This window comes from Panthera pardus, unplaced genomic scaffold (genome assembly GCF_024362965.1).
Source record: "Panthera pardus isolate Hobbes unplaced genomic scaffold, ASM2436296v1 HiC_scaffold_8, whole genome shotgun sequence".
NCBI classification, from domain to species: domain Eukaryota; kingdom Metazoa; phylum Chordata; class Mammalia; order Carnivora; family Felidae; genus Panthera; species Panthera pardus.
Genome location: NW_026527013.1, coordinates 145,884,117 through 145,909,407, shown reverse-complemented (window position 1 = coordinate 145,909,407; position 25,291 = coordinate 145,884,117). Strand labels below are relative to the sequence as shown.

At 56.6% G+C, this 25,291-nt stretch overlaps 1 protein-coding gene across 1 annotated transcript in view; it reads left to right on the top strand.

Moving 5' to 3' along the window:
- COPG2 (COPI coat complex subunit gamma 2) overlaps positions 1-25,291 on the top strand; it is a 114,727-nt gene that overhangs the window by 69,117 nt on the left and 20,319 nt on the right. The window lies entirely within an intron of this gene.

Below are 25,291 nucleotides of genomic sequence, written 5' to 3'. Positions count from 1 at the left end.
TCGTAGCCTACTTCTCAAGATTTTTTTCGGGGGCCTCCTAAGGACTTTGTATTCGGTAGCTCCATGGCATTTTAAGATCATCGTTTCTGGGGGGTCCTACGGCACAAGTCTGAGAGTATGACTCATCCTGACGAGTGGCTTAGCCAGCCTCTGTATCTCCACATTTGGGAAGGGCACTGGAAGTCTCTCCTTGGCCCACATGCGCTCTTGAGGGAGGGGTGGGGAGACCTCTGAAGGGGAGCCAACGGCTAGGGCCAACAGGATGTACAAACTTGGGGTTTGAGGTCTTGTGACCGACCTCTCTGAATGAATGTCAAGTATTTATCGCACTTGATTTTCTTTTCCCGTTTTCCCACCTGAGCTCTTCTCGGATTCACTCCGACACTGTTACCCAGTTTTTACGGAAATAAGCACACGTATCGCATTGATGTTTTCAACAATTTTTATTACTAGTACAGGAAAAAACAATTTTTACTACCAGTACACGAAAGAACAATTTTTACTACCGGTACAGGAAAAAACAGAAGTTAACAAAATTAACAAATACTGGGGAAGTTACAGAGTTACAAGAAATCGTAAAAGTACTAGTAAATAGTTATCCCTGGTCATCATTCAGTTCCATATGGGGCTTAACCTGCCTTCTCTTAGCCCCTCTCCCAACTCCCTTTTCAGATGTTGGTTCTGGGAGCCCCTGCCCAATCTCCTCTGCGTCGGACGATAGACCAGGCTACTCACTCTAGCACGAGGTAGATTCAAGTTGGCACCGTTGCTGGGTCTGAATCCCAGGTGGTTCCCTCTGGCCCTAGTCGGACCTACACGTCTATCCTGCAACCACCCCGGATCCATAACCCCCTGGGTAGGAAGGCACTTTCTTATCTGGCCTTCAGTATTTCTCCTTCAAGCATTAGGCCATCTGGCTTTGACTTCTAATTACCTCCTTGATCCCTTTATGAAGTTCCTCTAGCTCCATCCCCTTCCAGCTTCACTTGCTCTCCTGGTCTGTTTCCCTCTGGTTACATTTGTCTAAAGTACGTCCACCAGCCACCAATGAAATTGGCTGTACTGTGCTCTTCAGTAAAGCTAGCTTTATTTTCCCTTGGTCCAAACCAGTATCTGGGCCCAGGCTTAACACAGCCCTGGGCTTCAGCCATCATCCTGGGAAACTGCGCTGCATCATTGTTTTTTTTCCCCCCAATAGCCACCTCTCCTTTTCTCAAAAGCCCTCCCCTTATTGTACTTCTAAGGTTTCTGGTTTTTAAGGGATGCCGTTACTTTGCAACTTAATTTTAAAGGGAAGCAAAATGCTGAACTCGCTGAAGAATCAAGCCCTTCCCAGCTGAGAGTGCGAGCTCCTCCCAATTCCCCAGGCTCGCTTGGATAACTAAGTCAGGTGCCTCACACCCCAGGGAGTTGTCTTAACAGAATACAACAGATACAACTTTACAATATCAAAATACAGAAAACAACGATATTGAAAGTACAGAAATTACATTGTACAGGAGCAAACCACGATAAGAAAGAACATTTCTACCAAGAGAGGAAGTATCGGGAAGGTTTCCTCACCCCTCCTTTCTAAGGAGTTACTTTATTTTGAAAACACAGATCTTACAAATTAGCCCAGAGGTTTCAACCTTTGGTCTGCTGGCTATGGACTCTTTTGCTTGATGGTGTGTTAGTATTTTGTTCATAAAAATTTGGCACTTGGAGAAGTTTTCTTTGTTTTCTGCTAAACTTGGCAAAGGGTGTTCCGATTGGTGTTAAACTGTTTATAGTTATAAACTCTTGTCCTTGCGTCTTGGAGAAAAGAAATGGAGTTTTGTCTCAACAGTCGGACTTTTAAAATTTAATTGTCAGTAGTCGATATTTAGTCGACCCATCGTATACCTGCTTAAAATCAAACTCCTTTCTATCCTTTAGTCTTGGTCAGAAACTCTAACATTTTTAACCTATGGCCAATTCAAAGTCTTTGCTGTGCAAAGAACAGAAGTGAAATACCAGGACATAGATGGTAATAAGAGTCTTTCACCACCACCACCACCCTGTTTTTGGTTTTTTTTTGCTTTTTTTTTTTTTTTCTTTTTCTTTTTTTTTTTTTTTTTTGTGTTTTCCCCATTGCAAATACTGTGAATTTTTCTAATCACCTGAAGATCTATATATCACTTCTACTTATTTCAAAAAGTATATTTTCCATACAATCACACACACACACACACACACACACACACACACAGAAATTCTACAGACTGATTTTTTTCAACTTGAAAACTGTATATCATAATAGAAAGGAATATAGGTTTTGGGGAGAGACAGATTGGGATCTGGATCTGCTACATACGGACTGGGTAACTTGGACAAATTCTTAGATTTCCATAAGCTCGTTAGGATTGTCGTAAAGATGAAATGAAACTAACTAAGGTGATTAGCATGGTGCCAGACACATAGTAAACACTCAATAAACGGAAGCTGTTGTTGTTTCGGTCATGGAACTATGCACTTTCTGCCTTTATCCTCTTCAAAATCAAGTCTTCCACAGTTCATAGGACATACCCTCTGACCTCCAGGAAGTGGTTCCCACGGTTATCTTGGTCTGTGCTATATCTTTAAACTTGCTCGCTCCCCCTTACTTTATATGTGGGCAAAAAATCTAAACGCCATCTGATAAAATGTACTCGAGCCCAACATCAAGATGGTCCCGTAAATCCTCCCCTCAATGCACGGGCCGTTTGTGGGAAGCTGACCATTATCCCAGGTCTCTATTCAGTTAGTCCTACCGTCTTCGGTCCTCTAGCCACCCCTCCTTTATGCGGACGTGCTTAGAAAAGCCTTCAGGGCAGCGTTCTTTCTTAGCACCCTTTCCCATTCAGCAACTTGCTTTCCTCTGAAGGTTTATTGCACCCCGAGAGCACAGACTACGGGTATGTGCAACATTCTAGGACTGTTTCCCCCACCCGACCTCTAGGATGCCCCCTGCCTGTTGAGCTTTTTGTTCCGTTATGATTCACAACCACTGTGGCCCCCTATATTGCTTTTATTATCGGACTGTCAGGCCTTGAGTGCATCACGGTTCTCGTCTCAAAGCATTTTCCCTCATTTAAATAACTCACTTAAAAAGTCTTCAACAGAAGATACCCATCCGAAGATCCAGTTTAATAGTACAGGTGTAGGAGCCTCTTTTCTCTGTCATTAGGGACGCCGCCTCCCACATAACAATTCGTAGCTGTGCTCGACTTGGTACCTGCACCTCCTTAACCTCCATCTGCTCTTGAGCTACCGCAGGATTCCGATGGGCTCCTACCTCTTACGAATCTGTGGTCTCCATTCTATTACTTGGTGTTCGATATTAATAATATAACTCCCGACACTATGAACAGTTTCAATTAAGTAAAATCTGCATCAGAGTTGTTCACTTTTACCCACCTCTGGCCACTCACAGGGATCCTTATTCACGGCCCCTCGGGAAACTGCCCTTTTCTAAGCTAAGCACATAATCTGTGTTTTTACTCAGATATTTAAAAAGTAGGATAGGTCGAAATTACTGTTCAACCACCATTTCCCTCTGCCTTGATCACTGGAATCTGTATCCATCCAGCCTTAGAATCCATATTCCTCCAGTTTGACCCACGAGCTGGACCAACATTCCCGGGTTCAGATCTCCTTTCACCTGCCCCTCCTCCTTGTACCCGCCCTGGCTTCCCTCAAACGCTGAAATTTCTAACATTCCCGCTGTGCGGCTTTCAACCCGTCTCCCCATCCTGTCCCTCGTCACACCGTGGTCAGGGTACAAACCTTTGTTGCTGCCGTTCTTAAACGATAACCCCTCTCCAGGATGCACCACAAAGGTGGCACATGCGCTCATTTCCTCTTTTCCCTCTTTTGACTGTAGGGAAAAGACCTCTGCTTGTTCGTAGCACTCAGGCCTGGTTCCACTCGGGAACTTCCTCTTTAACCTACTCTCATCCCTCCAAATTCCTCTAATGACTTACTCGCACCTTCGTATTTGGACACCGGAAGCACTGGAGGATTGCCGCGGGTGCCCTCCGTCCAGGCTTCGCTTCCCGAATTTAGCTCCGGACGACCGCGCGTTCTCCCGAGTCGGCCAGCTTCCACGCGATTACGTCATAGTTTGCAGGCAGCCACCTGTTTCTCTGCAACAATTTATGTTTCCGTATTTCTCCCAGTTCCCTTCATCCCATTAACTGTGATCCAGCTGACAGGCAGCACTGCGGATCATCACCACTATAATGTTGCTCAGTAGTTGTGAGCTTACTTAGTAAGTATACCGTCAGCTTAATTCCAATTTCGTCTCAGCCACTTCTTTCCACGTTTCCTCCGCTCCCTTCCGTTGGAAAAACAGCGAACATATAAACGGCGCGTCGCCGTCTGTTGCGTTCACGGTTACCGGCGCCCAGTGCCGTCCTTTCAAGGTCCAAGTGACGGCACCGTACCGATGTGGCTTTATTCGGCTGTAAATGTTCTGTAATATTCTACACCGTCACACAGTCACGCAGCAGCACCTATGCGTTCTTACGTTCATTAGCGTGCTCCCACCATCGGGCCTCACGAGCACACGGGCCTCCCCTTTTGCCCCCAGACCTGCCGACATCCCCGCTGCTGGGAAGCTCTTCAGGGCGCGGTTCCGTTCTCCCTGATGCCCTTTTACCAAACCTGAGCCCCGCAGGCGGCCACAGGTTGTCTCCTCCTCCCCCGCTGCCTGCCGCTCTTCTCGTCCCGTTGACTGTGCTCAGAGACACTCTGCTCCATCCACAGCGTCCTGTCCTTCCTCACCTACCTCCTGCCGGGCACGTGAAGGGGTCACGGGTCTTTTCCGCCACATCTTCTTCCTCTTGACCGGCCCTTGGTCCCCAGTGTGCTGTACTGAATCCACCTGCTGCTGACGTCACTGCTAACCCCTCTACGTTTCAGGTCGGCCACTTGGGAGTTCAGTCCCTGGTCCTTTCTCTGACCTTTCATCTTCTCACCATGCCCTGCACTGACAGCGTTGTCCCCAACATTTTAAACGGGCCACCAGCTCTCCTGACTCCTCTCCTCTGGCCGCCTCCCCCCACCCCTGCTTCCTCGTAGGCTGTCCTCTTCCTCCTGGGACAGGGGGGTTGGTTCTTCAAGACCTTGCCCACATTTGGGGGGCAGTTCCTGGATGCCTCTCGCCCGCTCCCTCCCCCGGGCCCTCTGCCATCCCTCTCGGCACAGGACATTCATTCCCTGACCCTCCCCAGCCTCTCCTGCCCTACCTGCGAGGCCCTCACCTGCCCCTTCTCACTCCTGCCCCTCGGACCACCTCTCCCCCACCATGTTCTCCCACCTGCCGCGGACTGATGGGCCATCGCCTGATGGGCCTCCAGGGCCCGCCCCCCTGCCTCTCCTGCTCTGCTTGTCTACCGCACACATGACATCGGAACCGTCCTGCCACCTGAGCCACGTGACGTCCCTTCAGCTACCCTCTGAGTCGTCCAGCTGCTTCCGCCGTCCTCTCTGCTGTGTGCTCCCTGCTCGCTCCCTCACCCCCTGCTCCCCCCACCTCCTGTCGACTCTGCTTCAGACATACGGTACTGAGCCCGCACGCTCCCCCGCCAGCCCTGCTCACGTCCTGTGGACCCACACTCTGCTGGCCGCCTGGGCCCCACACACGTCCCTCCCGCGACCTTTCCTGTTTCCACTCGGACCCCTTCGTTGCACACTCTCCCTACAGCGCTCTCCGGGAGCCTGTTCCTCTGACTCTCCTTCCTCTTTCCTTTCACTACTTCACTTTCCCTTCCACCCTCCCTCCCGCCCTCGCCCCTGCCCACATGGCCCAACACCACTGCACTCGGCCTCCACCTGCAGGAGCCCTGGGTCCTCCTGCCTCCCTGGCAGCATCTCTCCCCCAGATGATCAGCCCTGTGGTCTCCTGTCCCGCCTGCCCCTTCCTTCTGCGTGGACAGCCTGCCCCGTGCTCTGTGCTCACGGTGCTCACACAACTTCCTTTCGATCGCCATTCTCCTCTCTCTCGGCCCGAGTCCTGAAGCGTCCCTAGCTCTGGGAACAACACTTTGGCACGCCACTCCCTACACGCTGACCGTGAATCCGCACCCAGTACCCATTGTGCCAGGTGCCCTCTCGGCTACATCCATCTGCTCGCGGTCTTCCTGGTCCCAGGTCCCTTTCCCCCGTGTCTGACAGTCCTGACTCTGATGTCCCCACGCACCCCTGGCTCAGGGGCTCATCTGCTCAAGCTTCACCTCTCCGCCCGCCCTCCACTCTGCCCCTTCCACCCAGCGATTCTCACCCGAGGACGCGTGACCCCCAAGACCGCCTATCAGCATCATCATCGGGCCGTGGTTTTGGGGTTTCTTTTTGTGGTTTTTTGGTTTTGTGTTTGTTGGAGCAGAGCACTGCTCCCCCTCAGATGCTTTGATAGGCCTGCCTTGGGGGCCATGCCCACAGCCCCCCTCGGGTGAAAACCACCCCCCCACCCTCGGGAAGAACCACTGCGGTGGAAGCCCAGCTCACTGCCCGGGCCGCACTCCCCGGGCACCGCCTGTCACCTTCTCCTTCCCTCGGTTGCCACTGACACCCTGAGCAGTTAACAGCGTTCCTCACGTTCCCAACAGTTCCCCACACCGACATCGACCCGGCTCTATCCTCTCGGAAGCACCGCGTTCTTTGAGCATGTGGTCCCGACACCTGATGTGCCCCCAGCCCAGTCTGCACGAGAGCATCGTTCTGTTCGCACCCTCCCGCCCTCAGCCTTGAGGACTTACCGGCAACGTGACCGTATCTTTGGGCCAATACTGGTTTTTCTCCGTGGGTGCCGCTGGCTCCTTCCCTACGTTATCTCTCCTTATTTCAGACCCGTGACACCGCCCCCTCACTGTGGTCCTCAGTCCGTCTGGGATTCCTGCCCAGCAGACCTGCCACCGTCCCTGCAGCTCCTGTCCTGTGTCCTCTCTGGGTAGACTCGCTGGTCTTCCCCAGCCTCGCTTCATCTGTGGTCATCACCCCCAACGTTGGATGTCTAGATGGGTTACGAGCTCAGTTTAAAACGTGGTTTTCTCTCTGTGCCTGGAGCTTCGCCAATGTCTCCCACACCCCTCTGCACATACACCCCATTAATCCCAACCCTGCCCTCCCGTCCAACCCAACTGCCGTCCCCACCTCCCACCCCATCCCCACCGGATCCGTAGTAAAGAGCCTGGCTGGAAAGTTCTACTCTGACCGCGACATTCAAGGCTGTAGGGGCGGCCCCTGCTACCACCCCTTTGCTACTCTTCCTTCCCCACGCCGCTGCTCCCGCTGGCTGGCCCGCAGCCCTGGACGCACCTCCAGGAGGCACCTCGAGAAGCGCCAGGGTGCAGACGCTGCCACCTCCCTCTTCTCCGCCCAGCCTGTTGGCGGCCAGCCTGCCTCCCTTCCACCATGCTCCCCTCTCCTCTTTCCCTGGGGGTCCCCTTCACCTTGCCCGTCCCTGAGACGTGACCCTCCTGTCACACTGCATCAAGGCCCCATTTTCACATTCCTTCCCCTTCCCTCCTCAGCCCCCGGAGAGCACCCCGCCTCTTCTCTAGGCCCCATGCCTCTCAAAGCTCCCGAAAGCCTGTCATGTAGTCGCATTGGGTCATCCCTTCACCACTGGGAGGTGCTCCCTCCCGGGACCTGCTCTCAGTTCATACCCTTTCCATCCCCTCATCGGGCCATGTTCTCTCTGAACCCACCTGCTGGCGCTCGTCCGGTCCTTCCACTGGCTCTGACCACCGCCCCCCTTTAGGCTCCCTTGTCCCCTAGCCTCACCCCACCTCACCTTCCTTCCTCCTGTCTTCCCTTTTCGATCAAGCCCTTGCCCACCGGACTTGACACCAGGCCTGCACTTTGAGCTCGTCCTCCTTCCCTCACCTCCCCTGCTTCCATTCCTTCTCCACCGGGTCCCCTGATGCACCCCTGCCCATCACGCTTGCCCTCCACACCCCACTGACACGGTCCAGATCCCCCCTTGCCCTCCTTCCCTCTTGGCCACGTGCAGATGTCAGCCCACCCTCTCGTTCTCCATCCAGTAAGCCCTGCTGCCTCTGTTGTCCACCATATCAAGCCTCTAAAACAAGGGTCCCCAGACCTCACCAGCCCACCCCTTGCTCTCCCTCCGTGCCCCTCTGCCGCCGACATCATCTTCTTCGATAGACCCAGGGCATCATGCTGGGTTAAAGGTCGCTTCTTACCTGCTTCCCTGTACAGGCTCTGCGGGGTGCCAGACCTCCACCCCTCCAGCCTTCCTGATGTAGCATACACAGAATTAGTTACTGCTACAAACCGTCACTTTTGCCTTGGTTACTGTGCACTCCTCCACTCTAAGCAGACTTTCTACCCACGCACTGGACTCCAACCACGTGAGTCCATCCCAAGTCCCTGAAGTGACCGGCCAGAGGTCTCTGTGCAGGGCATGTCTGAATGTGGAGTGCTGCCCCTCCCCCCCTGTGTTCTGTCCTTACACAGTTCCTTTCCCACCTGCGTTCGGGGCCCTCGACTTCAAACGCCCTGCCCGTAGCATCTTGGCTCTGCTCAGCTCTGCTCCTGTCATCTGGCCTCATATACCCCATAGGCCACTCTGCACCACCTCCCCAGCCTTGCTGACGTCCCTAGATAGCAGCTCATCAGGCCACCTCCCTCCTCACAGCACCGCCCTCCTTACCCTTCCTGAGCCCAGTGCGCATGCGAGAGATTCTCTGCCCTCCTCCGAGCGGCCTGCCCTGCCCTTCCCATTGACTCCCCTGTCCCCACAAATACCCCCCACTCCCTTTGCGGCTGCTCAGATTCCACTCTCTCTCCCCCCACTGGATGCAGAAGCACCTCGTGCAGCCTATCCTCTGCCTCCTCTCCCACCTCTGTCTTCCAGAACCCCTCTACTTCATCCTCAGCATCCAGTCCCAGTTCTACCACCTTCCAGTTCTGCCATGAATTCAACGGTCTCTTCCTTGAGACCCTCTTCCCTCCACACCTGGGGGCACCGTTCCTGCATGGAACGTCCGCTCCCTCCCCCGGGCCCTCTGCCGTCCCTCTCGGCACAGGACATTCCCTGACCCTCCCCAGCCTCTCCTGCCCTACCTGCGAGGCCCTCACCTGCCCCTTCTCACTCTTGCCCCTCGGACCACCTCTCCTCCACCATGTTCTCCCACCTGCTGCAGGCTGCCTGCCTGATGGGCCTCCAGGGCCCGCCCCCCTGCCTCTCCTGCTCTGCTTGTCTACCGCACACATGACATCGGAACCGTCCTGCCACCTGAGCCATGTGACGCTCCTTCAGCTACCCTCTGAGTCGTCCAGCTGCTTCCGCCGTCCTCTCTGCTGTGTGCTCCCTGCTCGCTCCCTCACCCCCTGCTCCCCCCACCTCCTTCGTCTCTGCTTCAGACATACGGTACTGAGCCCGCACGCTCCCCCGCCAGCCCCTGCTCACGTCCTGTGGACCCACACTCTGCTGGCCGCCTGGGCCCCACACACGTCCCTCCTGCGACCTTTCCTGTTTCCACTCAGACCCCTTCGTTGCACACTCTTCCTACAGTGCCCTCCAGGAGCCTGTTCCTCTGACTCTCCTTCCTCTTTCCTTTCACTACTTCACTTTCCCTTCCACCCTCCCTCCCGCCCTCGCCCCTGCCCACATGGCCCAACACCACTGCACTCGGCCTCCACCTGCAGAGAGCCTTGGGTCCTCCTGCCTCCCTGGCAGCATCTCTCCCCCAGATGATCAGCCCTGTGGTCTCCTGTCCCGCCTGCCCCTTCCTTCTGCGTGGACAGCCCGCCCCGTGCTCTGTGCTCACGGTGCTCACACAACTTCCTTTCGATCGCCATTCTCCTCTCTCTTGGACCTAGTCCTAATGTGTCAACTAGCCTGCACTCCCCACCCACTGCTAATCCCAACCCTCCCACCCCCCCCCCCCCCCACATCGTACCAGAGGCCTTCTCGGCTACATCCATTTGCTCGCTGTCTTCCTGGTCCCACGTCCTTTGCCCCGTGTCTGACAGTCCTGACTCTGATGCGTCCGTCTACCCCCGGCTCAGGGGCTCCCCTGGCTCAAGCTTCACCTCTCCGCCCGCCCTCCACTCTGCCCCTTCCACCCAGCGATTCTCACCCGAGGACGCGTGACCCCCAAGACCGTCTATCAGCATCATCTCTCATGCCTTCTTCTGTGTTTTCGTTTTGGGGTTTTCTTTTGGTTTTGCTTTGAGCAGAGAACAGCTCATCCCTCAGATATCGTCATAGGCCTGATGGGGGCCATGCCTGCATCCTCCTCAGATGAAGTCCACCACCACCCCCATCCCTGTGAACAATCCGGGCTACAGAAACCCGACCTGCTCCCTGGCTGCACTCTCCCCTTATGTGCTTCTGGGCTCCACCAATCGCCATTGACCTTGTTCCTCAAACTCCCAGCATTCCCACCATTTGACATTGACCCGGCTCTATCCTCTTGGAACCACCTCATTCTTTCCACGTTTACTCTTTGACATCCATACCCCCAAACCCCAGTCTGCATGAGACCACCGTTCTGTTCACACGGCTCCCTCACACCCCTCCAGCCCCCCCCCCCCCCACCTTATGACACAAGGCACTGTGATGGTATCTTTGGCCCTAATCTTGTCCTTTCGGTGTCTGCCATGGTGCCTCTCTCTAGGTTACCCCACCCGACTTCGGACCCGTGACACCGTCCCCTGCAGAGTCTTGTCCCTGTGGTCCTCACGTCCCCCTGCGATTCCCCTCCAGCAGACCTTCCCTTGCACCCTTCCTGTAGCTACTCTCCCGTGTCCTCTCTGAGTGGACTCGCTCGTCTCCTCTGCCCTCTCCTCTGCCTGTATTCATCATCCTCAACCCTGGATGTGTCGTCACCCCCAGCAGCCTAGTTTGAAAAGAGGTTTTTCCCCGCGCCTGGAGCATGGCTCGTGTCTCCCAACCCCCACCCCATGCCCACTGATCCCCGAAACCCATGCCCTCCCCGACACCCAAATACCACCCCCCCCCGACCCTCCCTCCCACCCCATTCCCCCCTCCCCCCGTCCGTCCCTCCCACCCCAAAGCCCCTCCCACCCCTCCCCTGCCTCCCACCCCAACCCCACCTCCCACCCCAACCCCGCCGGATCCATAGTAGAGCCTGGCCAAAAATTATCCCCTTGCCACAACATTCAAGGTTCTAGGAGCAGCCACTGCTTGGGGTCCACTGCTAGGCAGCCCTCTTCTCCCCTCCCCTCATGCCTCTGCTCCCGCTGTGGGGCCCCACACTCTGCCGAGACCTGCCACCTCCCTCTTCTCCTCGCTTCCCCTGTTGGGTGTCCAATCCCTCCCCCTTCCACCACACTCCACTCTCCATCCTCCCCGGTGCCACCTTGCGTCTCTGGAAAGTGACCCACCTGTCACACTGCTTCCAGACCCCATTTTCACATTCCTTCCTGTGACCTTCCCTCATGAGACATTTCTTCCCTTTCCCTCCTCGGCCCCGGGAGAGCACCCCAGCTCTTCTCTAGGACCCACGCCTCCCAAAGCTCCCGAAAGCCTGTCACGTAGTTGCTTTGGGTCATCCCTTCACCATTGGGAGGTGCTCCCTCCTGGGACCTGCTCTAGGGTCACACTCTTTAACCCCCTCATCGGGCCATGTTCTCTCTGACCCCACCTGCTGGCACTCGTCTGATCCTTCTCCTGGCTCTGACCACCGCCCCCACTTTAGGCTCCCTTGTCCCCTAGCCTCACCCCACCTCACCTTCCTTCCTCCTCTCTTCCCTTTTCAATCAAGCCCTTGCCCACCGGACTTGACACCAGGCCTGCCACTTCTTCCTCTTCTTTCTTCCCTCAAATCCTTTCTCCTTTCTCTTTCTCCTCTCCATCGGGTCTGGACCCAACCCCGTCCATTGTGCTTGATCTCCCACTCCTCGTTGAGATGGTCCAGACCTCCTATGCCCTCCTCCCCTCTTGGCCACATTCCCCTCCCAGCACCCACTTGCAGAGGCCCTCACACTCTCCATCCCGTTCCGCCTCACCCCCGTCTATTAGCCACCATCCCGCCTCATGGAAACGAGTCCCCCAAGCCCCAGTCTCCACTGTCCGCCCCTTGTTCTCTCCTTCTGTGCCCCTGCACAACCTTCGTTATCTTCTTAGAGTAGACCTAGGGCACTCCACTGGTTTTGAAAATCTCAGTCCTTCTCTGGTTCCCTGTACGACCTCTCCGCTGCCTGCTAGACCTCCACGCTTCAGCCCCATGTTAGAGAAGCAGCACACATTTGGTTCTCAAGGCAAAATATGCCTTCCACCTTGGTTCCCACCCACTCCCCCACTAGGTCGCAGCAGATCCGCCCTCTTCTCCCCTCCCCTCATGCCTCTGCTCCCGCCTCCCCAGCCCTCTTCTCCGTCCACCTGAGCCCGCCTCAGTAACCCTGAGGCTCCCTGCCATGGTTTCTGTGCAGGGTCCACGGGCAGTGCTGCCCCATTCCTGTCTCACCTCGGTTATCGTGACTCCTTTCCCCACCGGCTCGAGGTGGCCCCAGGTATTCCAATGTCCGACTACGGTGGTTCCGGTCTGTTCCTGCCCTGGCCTCCATACTGCACACGGCAGTCTTCTTGCCTTCTGAGATTTGCCGCAGCCCCCAGATCAGGAGTTCTGCAAGCTGCCTTCCCCTTTTCCGTGGTGTCCCCTTTACAGACCCAGGGTCCCTCCTACATCCACGATTTTCTCCCTTCTTCCATGCTGCCTGTTCCTTTGTTTTCCCGTTAAGTTCCCTGACCCGAGTGACATCTGAAGGACCGCCTTCCGTGGCTGCCTGAGACTCCACGGTCTTGCTCTTTCCACGCTGGCCAGAGCCTGACCTGGCTCAGCCCATCCCTCACGTTTTCTCCTGCTCTGGTCTTCTAGAAACCTCTTCATCTTCGGCACCACATCCCACTTCTCCACGACACGCCAGTCGTGCGGCAGATTTCCTAGTCTTTCCTCCAGATCTCCTCCCCTTTTGATTGGCCCTCTTGCTCCCCCTTGCTGTCATCGTCCTTCCCCGGGTGCTGTACCGAATCCCTCTCTTGTCCCCGTCTGCCCGAAGCCACCACCCACCTTTGCCGGTCCACCATCTTGGAGCGGTTGTTGCTCTAACCTCCTCTCGGAACTCGCATCGCCTCACCACGCCTTCGCTGGCAGGGGGTCCCCAACATTCTCAATGGGCCGCCACTTCTAACACCGCATCCTCCTCTGGCCTCCTCCTATGTCTCCAGGTTCTAATGCTGGTCTTACCTTGCTGTGCTCCTCCTCCTGCACGGGCTTCCTCAGGGCCTTGTCCACACCTGGGGGCACAGTTCCTGGATGCCTCCCGTCCGCTCCCTCCCCCGGGCCGTCTGCCATCCCTCCCGGCACAGGACACTCCCTGACCCTCCCCAGCCTCTCCTGCCCTACCTGCGAGGCCCTCACCTGCCCCTTCTCGCTCCTGCCCCTTGGACCACCTCTCCCGCACCATCTTCTCCCACCTGCTGCGGACTGCCCGCCTGATGGGCCTCCAGGGCCCGCCCCCCTGCCTCTCCTGCTCTGCTTGTCTACCGCACACATGACATCGGAACCTGCTATCTGAGCCTGCTACCTGAGCCACGTGACGTCCCTTCAGCTACCCTCTGAGTCGTCCAGCTGCTTCCGCCGTCCTCTCTGCTGTGTGCTCCCTGCTCGCTCCCTCACCCCCCGCTCAACTCGCCTCCGTCGTCTCTGCTTCAGACATACGGTACTGAACCCGCACGCTCCCCCCGCCAGCCCCTGCTCACGTCCTGTGGGCCCACACTCTGCTGGCCGCCTGGGCCCCACACACGTCCCTCCTGCGACCTTTCCTGTTTCCACTCGGACCCCTTCGTTGCACACTCTCCCTACAGCGCTCTCCGGGAGCCTGTCCCTCTGACTCTCCTTCCTCTTTCCTTTCACTACAGCATTTTCCCTTCCACCCTCCCTCCCACCCTCACCCCTGCCCACATGGCCCAACACCACTGCACTCAGCCCCCACCCGCAGTGAGCCCTGGGTCCTGCTGTCCCCCTTCCTCCTGTCCTCCTGCCTCCCTAGCAGGATCTCTCTCCCACCAGTGTGGTCTCCTGTCCCGTCTGCCCCTTCCTTAGCTGTGGACAGTCCAGCTGGTGCTCTCTGCTCTTACCCACAAAACTCAACTACCTTTGGTCGCCACTCCCATCCCTCAGCCTTATTCCTCACGTGTCCTCAGCGTCTGGATGACCGCATTTGCTCTCTACTCCCTAACCTTGCTGGCGAATCCCAACACCACCTCCATCGTGCCGGGAGCCTCGTGGGCTACATCCATTTGCTCGCTGTGTGCCTGGTCTGGAGTCCTGGTCCCCCATGTGTGACAGTCCTGACTCTGAGGCCTCCATCTTTGCTGATCAGGCCCTCGTGCGCTCAAGCTTCAACTCCCTGCTCCTCTCTCCACTGTGCCCCTTCCACCCAGGGGTTCTCATCCGAGGACGCTGGCGCCCCCGGAGGCCTGGCAGCAGCTGTGGCCCTTCATGCTTTTGTTAGGTCTGGATGTTTGTAGGTTTTGCTGCCCACCCCTCAAATCTTTTCCCCGGCCCCCACTGTGTTCCATGCCCACGGGCCCTTCTGGTGAAATCCACCCCTCCATCCCAGGGCAGGAGCACTGAGGCGGGAACCCCCCCTGCCTCCCTGGGGTGCCACTCCCCTCGCCAGCCTCCAGCCGCCTACCGTTTGCCAACAATACTTGTCCCTCACATCCCAGCGCTGCCCCCACCCGGACACTGGCCCGGCTCTCTCCTCTTAGAACCACCGCGGTCCCTTCCGTAAACACCCTGACACCAGTGTGTTCTTTTCTCCCCTCCACATACGCCTCCTTCCTCCAACACTTGATGACCCTCAGGCATGTCAACGACGTCTGGTCCAAATCTGGTCCTTCTTTCTCGGTGCTTGCTGTCCCTTTTCCTACGGTACCCGTCATCATCAGATCTGTGAAGCAGTCCCACCATACGTCCTTATTCTTCTGGTTCTCCCGGGCCCCTGTGTTCCTACTAACCAGACCTTTCCCTCTACCTGTCACTCAGCCAATGTCTCTGTCCTCTCTGGGTGGATTCACTGATCTCCCCTGCTTCCCCAGCCTGGAGTCACCACCCACAGCACCGGACCTGAAGTCAGTTCGCTTTTCAGTAAGATGAGATCGATTTTTCAGTGTCCGGACTTAGCTCGTATCCTCCTCCCTAGCCCTGTGCCCACCAGTGCCCACACTGCCCTCCTGGCCAACCTCGTCAGACCCACCTACACCCAGACCTGAACCCTGTCCCTGCCTCCCACACTGTTTCAGTAGAATCCAGAGTATAAAAAACAGCCAAGAATTATTTTTTTTTGCCACATTATTCAAAGCCACGCAACAGCCACAGCTAGCTACCCTTCTTCCTCCCCCTCCACCCAATGCCTCTGCTTCCACTGGCTGACCTCGGAGCTCCAAACTTCCCTCTGGTTGGGACCTCTGAGATCTGCCTGGATTTCAACCCGTCACCTCTCTCCTCTTCTCCCCCAACCCCACTCCCAATAGTGTCCGGTCTTCCCGTCCACCACACTCCACTCTTCATCCTCTTCTCGGTGCCTCCCGTCACCTAATCGGTCTCTGGGAGGTGACACTCCCATGTAGTTGCAACAAAGCCCTGTTATGACATCCTATCTGCCACCTTTCCTCATGGGGCCCTTTTCTTAGCCTGTCTCTTCTCTAGGACCCATGCAGCTCTCTCAACGCTCCCTAATGCCTGTCATGTATTTGCACTGGGTCATCCTTTCTTCATCGGGGATGTGCTCCCTCCCATGACCTGCTCTCACAGCTCACGCTCTTTCTATCGTCTTGCCAGGCCACATCCTGTCCTGAAACCATCTTCTGTCTCCTTGTCACATCCTTCCACTGGCTCTGGCTGCTCTCTTTCCCTGGCCTCACCCCACCTCACTTTCCTTCTTCCTCCCTCTTCCCTTTCAATCAAGCCGTTGCCCATGGGACTTTGCACCAGGCCTTCACTCCCTCCTCTTCGTCCTCACCACGCATTCTCTGCCTCCGTTTCTTCTCCGTTGGGTCCCTCGATGTCCCCCTGCCCTTCGCGCTTGCCCTCCCACTCTCCTTTCCCATGGGCCGGATCCCGCTTTGCCTTCAGTCTTGGCCACGTGTCTCATAACACCTGCAGGCAGGGCTTAAGACTCTCCTCTCACTCTCCATCCCACTCTGCCTGGCCTCTCTGTTGTCCGTGGAATTAGGCCTCCTGAACAAAAGCTCCTTAGGCCCCCGCTTTCCCGCCCCCTGCTGTCTCCCTCTGTGTACCTTACTGCCACACTATCTTCTTAGAGTACACCACTGGGTTTCAGAGTCCCCTGTCCTTCCCTGCTTCCCTTGTGGAGCCTCTGCGCCTTATGCTAGACCTCCACCTTTCCCACCCCCACCAGATCGGCAGGATTCAGTAATTGGTGCGAAATGTCCTCTCTGCCTTGGTTCCCACCCACTACCCTGCCATTTGTAAGCACATTTGCTACTCACAAAATGCTCCATCCACATGAGTCCATTCCAGTGTCCCTGAGGTTACCTGCCATGATTTCTTTGTGGGGGCCATCTTAATGTGCAACAATGCCCCGTTTCCTGTTTCACTCCGGTCATTTTGGCCCTTCACCCAACTTTTGCTGAGGGCTTCAAACACCCAGCCTATGGTGGCCCGGCTCGGCTCAGCTCTGCTCCTACCATCCAGCCTCAATATGGCACATGCCAACCTTCTTACCCCAAGGGCTGCGATGTCCCCAGATGGGGAACTCTTTAGGCCACCTTCCCCTCTTCCGTGGTGCCCCCTCAACCAACCCTGAGTGCCTTGTACGTTCGTAAGGTTCTCTCCTCTGCTGCGCCACCTGTTCCTTTCATTTCCCAGCGACTCCTCTGAGCCAGCTCACATCCCCCAAACTGCTTTCTCACGGACGCCCACGACTGCTGTCTACATCAGCGCTGGGTTGATACTGACCTTGTGTGGCCCGCTCTGCCTTTTCTCCTACTCTTGTCTTCAAGAGACACTCTCGATCATCTCAACATCCTGCCCTACTTCCCCTGCCACACGCCACTCGTGCAAAAGAGTAAGTGGTGTTCTCCTTGACATCTGCTCCTTTCTTGACCCCGCCTCCTGTTCGTTCTGTAGTCAGCTTTTTCATCTCTGACATGCCGTACTCAATCCATCTGCTGTCACATTCACTCCTAAGCATCCAACCTTTTCGGGAACCATGTTGGAGACCCTGGGTGCTTATCTGGGCTTCTCTCTGACCTTTCATTGCCTCCCAAGCCCTTCACTGACCTGGCCATATGCAAGGTTTTAAATGGCCCATCACCTCTACCATCACATCCACCTCTGGCCCCTTCCTACCTCTATGGAGTTCCTTGCTTGCCTGGCCCACTCTGTGTTCTTTCTTTAGCATGGGCTTCCTCGTGCCCTTGGTCCATTACTGGAGGCAAAATTCTAGATTCCCCATGCTCCCTCCTTTGGGCATTCTGACATTCCTTCCTTGATAAAGTACATACCAATATCCTTTGAACAAGCCTCCTGTGCCCTAGCTGCAGGGTGCGTTCACCTGCCCTTTCTTACTATTCTTGCCCCTGAGACCACCTCTCCTTGACCATATTCTCCCACCTGCAGATCGCCCACCTGACCTACCTTCAGGCCCCCATTTCATTGCCTCTCCGGCTCTGCTTGTCTGCCGCACACATGGCAAAGGAACTGTCCTCTTACCTGAGCCACGTGACGTTCCTTCAGCTACCCTCTGTGAGTCGTCCAGCTGCTTCCGCCGTCCTCTCCTGCTGTGTGCTCCCTGCTCGCTCCCTCACCCCTCGCTCAGCCCAGCCCACCTCTGTCGTCTTTGCTTCAGACATACGGTACTGAACCCACACGCTCCCCCCGCCAGCCCCTGCTCACATCCTGTGGACCCACACTCTGCTATCCCGCCGGGCCCCACACAACCTTTCCTGTTTCCATTCAGACCCCTTCGTTGCACACTCTCCCTACAGCGCTCTCCGGGAGCCTGTTGCTCTGACTCTCCTTCCTCTTTCCTTTCACTACAGCATTTTCCCTTCCACCCTCCCTCCCGCCCTCGCCCCTGCCCACATGGCCCAACACCACTGCACTCGGCCTCCACCTGCAGGAGCCCTGGGTCCTCCTGCCTCCCTGGCAGCATCTCTCTCCCTGATGCGTGCCTTCAGTGTGGTCTCCTGTCCCGTCTGCCCCTTCCTTCTGCGCGGACAGTCCGTACGTTGCTCTCTGCTCACGCTATATAACCCAGCTTCCTTTCATTCAGCATTCCCATCTCCATCAGCTTTATTCCTCCAGTGTCCTCAGCTCCAGGGCCACTCACTGGCATTCCACTCCCTACCCACTGAGAGCAAATCCCAACACTTCCCCCTTCTTTCCAGGTGCCTTCTTGGTTACATCCATTTGCTTGTTGTCCGCCTGGTCCCAGGTCCTTTTCCCCCGTGTCTGACGGTCCCGACTCTGATGCGTCCATCTACCCCCGGCTCAGGGGCTCATCTGGCTCAAGCTTCACCTCTCTGCCTGCCCTCTACTCTGCCCCTTCCACCCAGTGGTTCTCACCCGAGGATGCATGACCCCTAAGACCGCCTATCAACATCATCATCGGGGCATGGTTTTGTGTTTTTTTTGTGGTTTGTTTGGGTTTTTTTTTTTTTTGGTTTTGTTTTTGTTGGAGCAGAGCACTGCTCCCCCTCAGATGTTTTGATAGGCCTGCCTTGGGGGCCATGCCCACAGCCCCCCTCGGGTGAAAACCACCCCCCCCATCCTCGGGAAGAACCACTGCTATGGAAGCCCTGACTTCCTAGCTGCAGTTTCTTCTTGTGCACCTATAGGCTTCCATTATTTGCCATGGAAACTTCATCAGATCTCAGCACCACCCCGCTGTGTGATTGGATTGGCACTCTCCTCTTGAAACCACCGTATTTTACTCTTTGACACATGACATGCCACAAATCCAGTATGCATCACGGCATTGTTCTTTTCACACCTCCTGCCACACTCCTCCTGTCCCTCCAGCATTGTGAAAATGTCTCTGGTCCAGTCTGGTGTTTCTTAGCATTTGCCACTGTCCCCTATATTACTCCTGCTCATTTCAGACCCGTGACAGTCTCATCCTGTAAAGCCTTGCCCCTGTGGTCCTCGTGGCCCTCCGATTTACCTGCCAACCATACCCTTCCCTTCTACCTTTCCTGTGCCGCTCTTCCCTGTCCTCTCCAGGTGAAGTCAGTGGTCTCTCTCACCTTCTCAGCCTGTGGTCGTCACCCTCAACACTTAATGTGTAATCAGTCCACAAGCTCAGTTGAAGATGGTTTTCTCAGTGCCTAGAGCTTGGCTCATGTCCCCACCCCCCACAAACCCCAAACCCCCCACCCCGACCCCGAGCCCAACAATCCCAACCCTGCCCTCCAGACCCAGTAAAACCCAACCCACCCAGTAAAACCCAACCCACCCGGTTAAATCTGACCCATACCCAACCCCTACTCCCATTTCCCCCCTCCCACCCCATTCCCCGCCTCCCACCCCATTCCCCGCCTCCCACCCCATCCCCACCGGATCCGTAGTAAAGAGCCTGGCCGGAAAGTTCTACTCTTACCACGACATTCAAGGCTGTAGGGGCGGCCCCTGCTACCACCCCTTTTCCCTCTCCCCTCCCAATGCCTCTGATCTCACTGGCTAGCAGCACGCCCGGAGCTTCTGTCTGTTAGGCACCTCTGAGATTTACCAGAATGCATACTCTGTCACCTCCCCCTTCTCCTTGCTCCCTGTGTTAGCATCCACCCTGTCTCCTTGCCGTCGCGCTCCCATCCCTCGTGTCCTAAGTGCCTTTTACCTGGTCTCTGTCTGGGAGGTGACCCTCCTGTCACATTGCAGCAAGGAAGGCCCCATTTGGACATTACCTCCTACGACCTTTCCTTAGGGGCCACATTGCTTCTCTTTATCTCCTTGGCCCATGGAAAGCGGCCTGCCTCTTCTTTAGGGCCCATGCAACTCACCTCAATGCCTGTCATTTCATTGCATGAAGTCATCCCTTCATCATGGGGGATGTGCTCCCTGCTATGACCCTCTCTCACAGCTCACTCCCTTCCCATCCCCTCAACAGGCCACGTTCTTTCTGAAACCCTCTGCTGTCGCTCCTCTGGTCCTTCCACTGGCTCTGACCACTCCCCTCCCTGTAGGCTCCCTTTTCCCCTAGCCTCACCCCATCTCACCTTCCTTCCCCTTCTGTCTTCCCTTTCAGTCAAGTCCTTGTCCACAGGACTTGACCCCAGGCCTGCACTTTCACTCCTTCCTATCACCCATGCTCTCCCACTCCCCACTGTCACGTCCCAGACCCCTGCTGTGCCTTCTTTACTCTTGATCACATGCCTCTCACCGCACCCAAGTGCAGGTCTTAAGACTCACCCATCGCTCTCCCTCCCGTTCTGCTTGGCCCCTTCTTTCGTCCACCTGATCAAGCATCGTGAACACCACCCCCCAAGCCCTCGGCATCCCACTCCTTTCTCTCTGGGGCCCGTTGCTGTGCACGCCGTCTTCTCAGACCAGACCCTATGATACTCACTGGTTTTGAGCATCCTCTCGCACCCTGCTTCCTGTGCGGAGGCTCCGTATGCCAGACCGCCACCGTTGCCCGCCCCCCCCCCCCCCGGAACAGAAGCACGCGTTCGGTGATTGTGAAATGTCACCTTCGCCTCGATTCACACTTAACTCCTTCACTATCTTTACCCACATATCTGCTACCCCCACACTGCACTCCATCCACAGGAATCCGTCCTGAGTCCCTGAGGTTACCTGCTGGTGGTTTCTGTGCAGAGTCCCTCTTCACGTGCAAGACCGCCGTGTTTCCTCTGTTTCACTGCATGCATTGTGGCCCCTCTTCCTGCTGGCTGCTGAGGGTCCCCGCTTTTAAACCCTCTGGCCGTGGTGTCTCCGCTCCTACGATCAGCCCTCCATAACGCACACGCCACACCTCTTGCCCCGTGAGACCGGGAGCTCTTCGGCTGCCTCCTCCTTTCCCAAGCTGCTCCCTTTGCCGACCCTGAGTCCCTCGCAGCTTTGGAAGTTCTTTCCCCCTATTCCACGTCTGCTCTATCTTCCTCCTCCTGTCTACTCACCTGACCCACGAGCTCTCACAGACTGCCTTCTCGGAGCCACTCGGGATGCCACAGTCTCCTCTCCACACGGGGTGTGGAATGAACCTTCCTCGGCCCGTCTTCTGCCTGTTCTCCCACGCTTGTCTTTGAGACATGCTCCCCCACATCTACAACTTCCCACCCCACTTCTGCTACTGCCTGGCGTCCCGGGATGGCTTCAGCGGTCTGTTCCTCGATGTACCAGCTCCCTTCGGGCCTGACCTCATGTTCGCTCCATTGCTAGCTTCTTCATCCCCAGCTTGCAGTGCTGAATCCATCTGCTGTCCCAGTTCATCTGTAAGTATGCGGCCTTGTCACGGCCGCCACTGGAAGAAGGTCCTTGTTTCTCTGCGCTTCCTGCTGACGTTTTACGTCTCACCGTGCCCGGCAGGGACCACGCTCTCTCGGACATTCCCACTAGGCCCCTCTCTCTCCCCCTCAGCCTCCCCGGGCCTCCTCCCACCTGGCCCAGGCTCCTGGCTGGCCTGATGCAGATCATGTGCCTTCACCCGCATGGGCTTCGACACACGCTAGTTCCTCTAGGGGTCAAAGGTCCTGGATTCTCCACATCCAGTCCCTCCTTTGGGCTCTTTCCCATCCCTCTCTTGGCACAGTGTGGTACCAGAAGCTCTCAATAAGCCTCTCCTGCCCTAATTACAAGGCTCCATACCTGCCCTTCCTCATGCTAACTGCCAGTGACACCACCACCCTAAGACTTCTCACCTGACCTCCATCGCCTGGGCCCAGACTGCAGGTCTCTCCCGCTTTGTGCCTCTACCGTATACAAAGGAAAGAAAGTGTCCTAAGTCGTGAGACACTAGCTACCCTCTGTGAGTCGTCCAGCTGCTTCCGCCGTCCTCTCTGCTGTGTGCTCCCTGCTCGCTCCCTCACCCCCCGCTCAGCCCACCTCTGTCGTCTCTGCTTCAGACATACGGTACTGAGCCCGCACGCTCCCCCGCCAGCCCCTGCTCACGTCCTGTGGACCCACACTCTGCTGGCCGCCTGGGCCCCACACACGTCCCTCCTGCGACCTTTCCTGTTTCCATTCGGACCCGTTAGTTACGTCCTTCTGCCACTGCTCTCAGGGAGCCTCTTTCTAATTTTCCGACCTTTTGCCTTGCATCAAGCACTTTGTCCTCTGCCCTCCCCCCGCCCTGGCCGCGGAAGTGCCACACACATCATAGCACTCAGTCCTGACCTAGGTGTCACGGCTCTAGGTATTACCGTCGTCTAGCACTCCTTTTCTCCCTCCCTCCCTGGCAGCATCTCTCCCCCAGATGATCAGCCCTGTGGTCTCCTGTCCCGCCTGCCCCTTCCTTCTGCGTGGACAGCCCGCCCCGTGCTCTGTGCTCACGGTGCTCACACAACTTCCTTTCGATTGCCATTCTCCTCTCTCTCGGCCCGAGTCCTGAAGCGTCCCTAGCTCTGGGAACAACACTTTGGCACGCCACTCCCTACACGCTGACCGTGAATCCGCACCCAGTCCCCAATGTGCCAGGTGCCTTCTCGGCTACATCCATTTATTTGCTCGCTGTCTTCCTGGTCCCACGTCCTTTGCCCCGTGTCTGACAGTCCTGACTCTGATGTCCCCACGCACCCCCGGCTCAGGGGCTCATCTGCTCAAGCTTCACCTCTCTGCCCGCCCTCCACTCTGCCCCTTCCACCCAGTGATTCTTACCCGAGGACGCGTGACCCCCAAGACCGCCTATCAGCATCATCATCGGGCCGTGGTTTTGGGGTTTCTTTTTGTGGTTTTTTTTGGTTTTGTGTTTGTTGGAGCAGAGCACTGCTCCCCCTCAGATGCTTTGATAGGCCTGCCTTGGGGGCCGTGCCCACAGCCCCCCTCGGGTGAAAACCACCCCCCCACCCTCGGGAAGAACCACTGTGGTGGAAGCCCAGCTCTCTCCCCGGGCCGCACTCCCCGGGCACCGCCTGTACACTTCCATGGGTTGTAAGTGACACTGTTCCTCAGATCCCAGCACTGCCCCCACTCTGTCTAGGCCTGGCAGTCTCCTCTTGGAACCACCACAATCCTTCCGTCATTTACCCTTTTGACACTGGATGTGCTAGAAACCCTAGTCCACACCAGAGCATCGTTCCCCAATGCCTCCCCCGCCTCCAGCATTTATGACTCTCAGGCATTGTGACAATATGTTGGGTGCAAACCTGGTCCTTTTCAACAACTGCCATCATTCCTTTCTGTACGTTACCTCCCCTCGTGTCTGACCTGTGACACCACCCCCTGCAGAGTCTTGGCCCTGCGGTCCTCACGTCCCTCTGATTCCTGCCAAGCCCACATCGGTTCCATCTCTCCTGTGCTATTCTCCTGTGTCTCCTCACGGTGGATGCACTGGTCTTCCCGACCCTCTGCACAGCCTGTGGTCATCACTCCCAGCATCGTGTGTGCAATCAGTCCATAAGCGCAGTTAAAGAATGTGTTTCTCAGTGCCTGGAGCACAGTTTGTATCTCCCACCCCCGCCCCGTGCCCACTGATCCCAACCCTGCCCCCCCCCACCCGACCCAGTAAAACACGACCCACACCCCACCCAGACCCCATCCCCGACCCCAACCCTGGACCCCACCCCTACCCCTACCCCACCCGAACCAGTCCCCCATCCCATCCCCACCTCCCACCCCGTCCCCACCTCCCACCCCATCCCCACCGGATCCGTAGTAAAGAGCCTGGCTGGAAAGTTCTACTCTGACCGCGACATTCAAGGCTGTAGGGGCAGCCCCTGCTACCACCCCTTTGCTACCCTTCCTTCCCCACGCCACTGCTCCCGCTGGCTGGCCCGGAGCCCTGGACGCGCCTCCGGGAGGCACCTCGAGAAGCTCCAGGGTGCAGACGCTGCCACCTCCCTCTTCTCCGCCCAGCCTGTTGGCGGCCAGCCCGCCTCCCTTCCATGCTCCCCTCTCCTTTGTCCCCTGGGGGTCCCCTTCACCTTGCCCGTCCCTGAGACGTGACCCTCCTGTCACACTGCATCAAGGCCCCATTTTCACATTCCTTCCCCTTCCCTCCTCAGCCCCCGGAGAGCACCCCGCCTCTTCTCTAGGCCCCACGCCTCTCAAAGCTCCCGAAAGCCTGTCATGTAGTCGCACTGGGTCATCCCTTCACCATTGGGAGGTGCTCCCTCCCGGGACCTGCTCTCAGTTCATACCCTTTCCATCCCCTCATCGGGTCATGTTCTCTCTGAACCCACCTGCTGGCGCTCGTCCGGTCCTTCCACTGGCTCTGACCACCGCCCCCCCTTTAAGGCTCCCTTGTCCCCTAGCCTCACCCCACCTCACCTTCCTTCCTCCTCTCTTCCCTTTTCGATCAAGCCCTTGCCCACCGGACTTGACACCAGGCCTGCACTTTGAGCTCGCCCTCCTTCCCTCACCTCCCCTGCTTCCATTCCTTCTCCACCGGGTCCCCTGATGCACCCCTGCCCATCACGCTTGCCCTCCACACCCCACTGACACGGTCCAGATCCCCCCTTGCCCTCCTTCCCTCTTGGCCACGTGCAGATGTCAGCCCACCCTCTCGTTCTCCATCCAGTAAGCCCTGCTGCCTCTGTTGTCCACCATATCAAGCCGCTAAAACAAGGGTCCCGAGACCTCACCAGCCATCCCTTGCTCTCCCTCCGTGCCCCTCCGCTGCCAACATCTTCATCCGACAGACCCAGGGCATTCTCAGATTTTGAGGTGTCCCCCTGTCCAGTACAACGTCCCTGTTGGGAATCTCCAGCTACGTGTTAGGATCCACCCTTTACAACTCCTTGAAATAGCACAAAGAGGGATTTGGTGACTGTTGAAAAATGCCATTTCTGCATTCGCTCTTGTGGGCCCCTCCCCTCTGTTTCTAACCTGGCTACCTACACACTCGCCTCCATTCACATGAATCCATCTTGAACTCCCTGAGGTTTCCCGTCAGTGGTTTCTATTCAGTGTCTGTTTTAATGTGCGGCACTGCCCCATGTCCTCAGTTTCACCTTTGTCGTTAACATCCCCTGTCCCCGCGTGCTCTCAGGAGCCCTTGGGTCCAAATGCCCAGGCTACGGCGTGTTCCCCCTGCTCTGCTCTACTCCTACCGCCTAGCCTTATACCGCCCGTGACAATCTTCTTGTCTTGAGACGTGTTGATGTCCC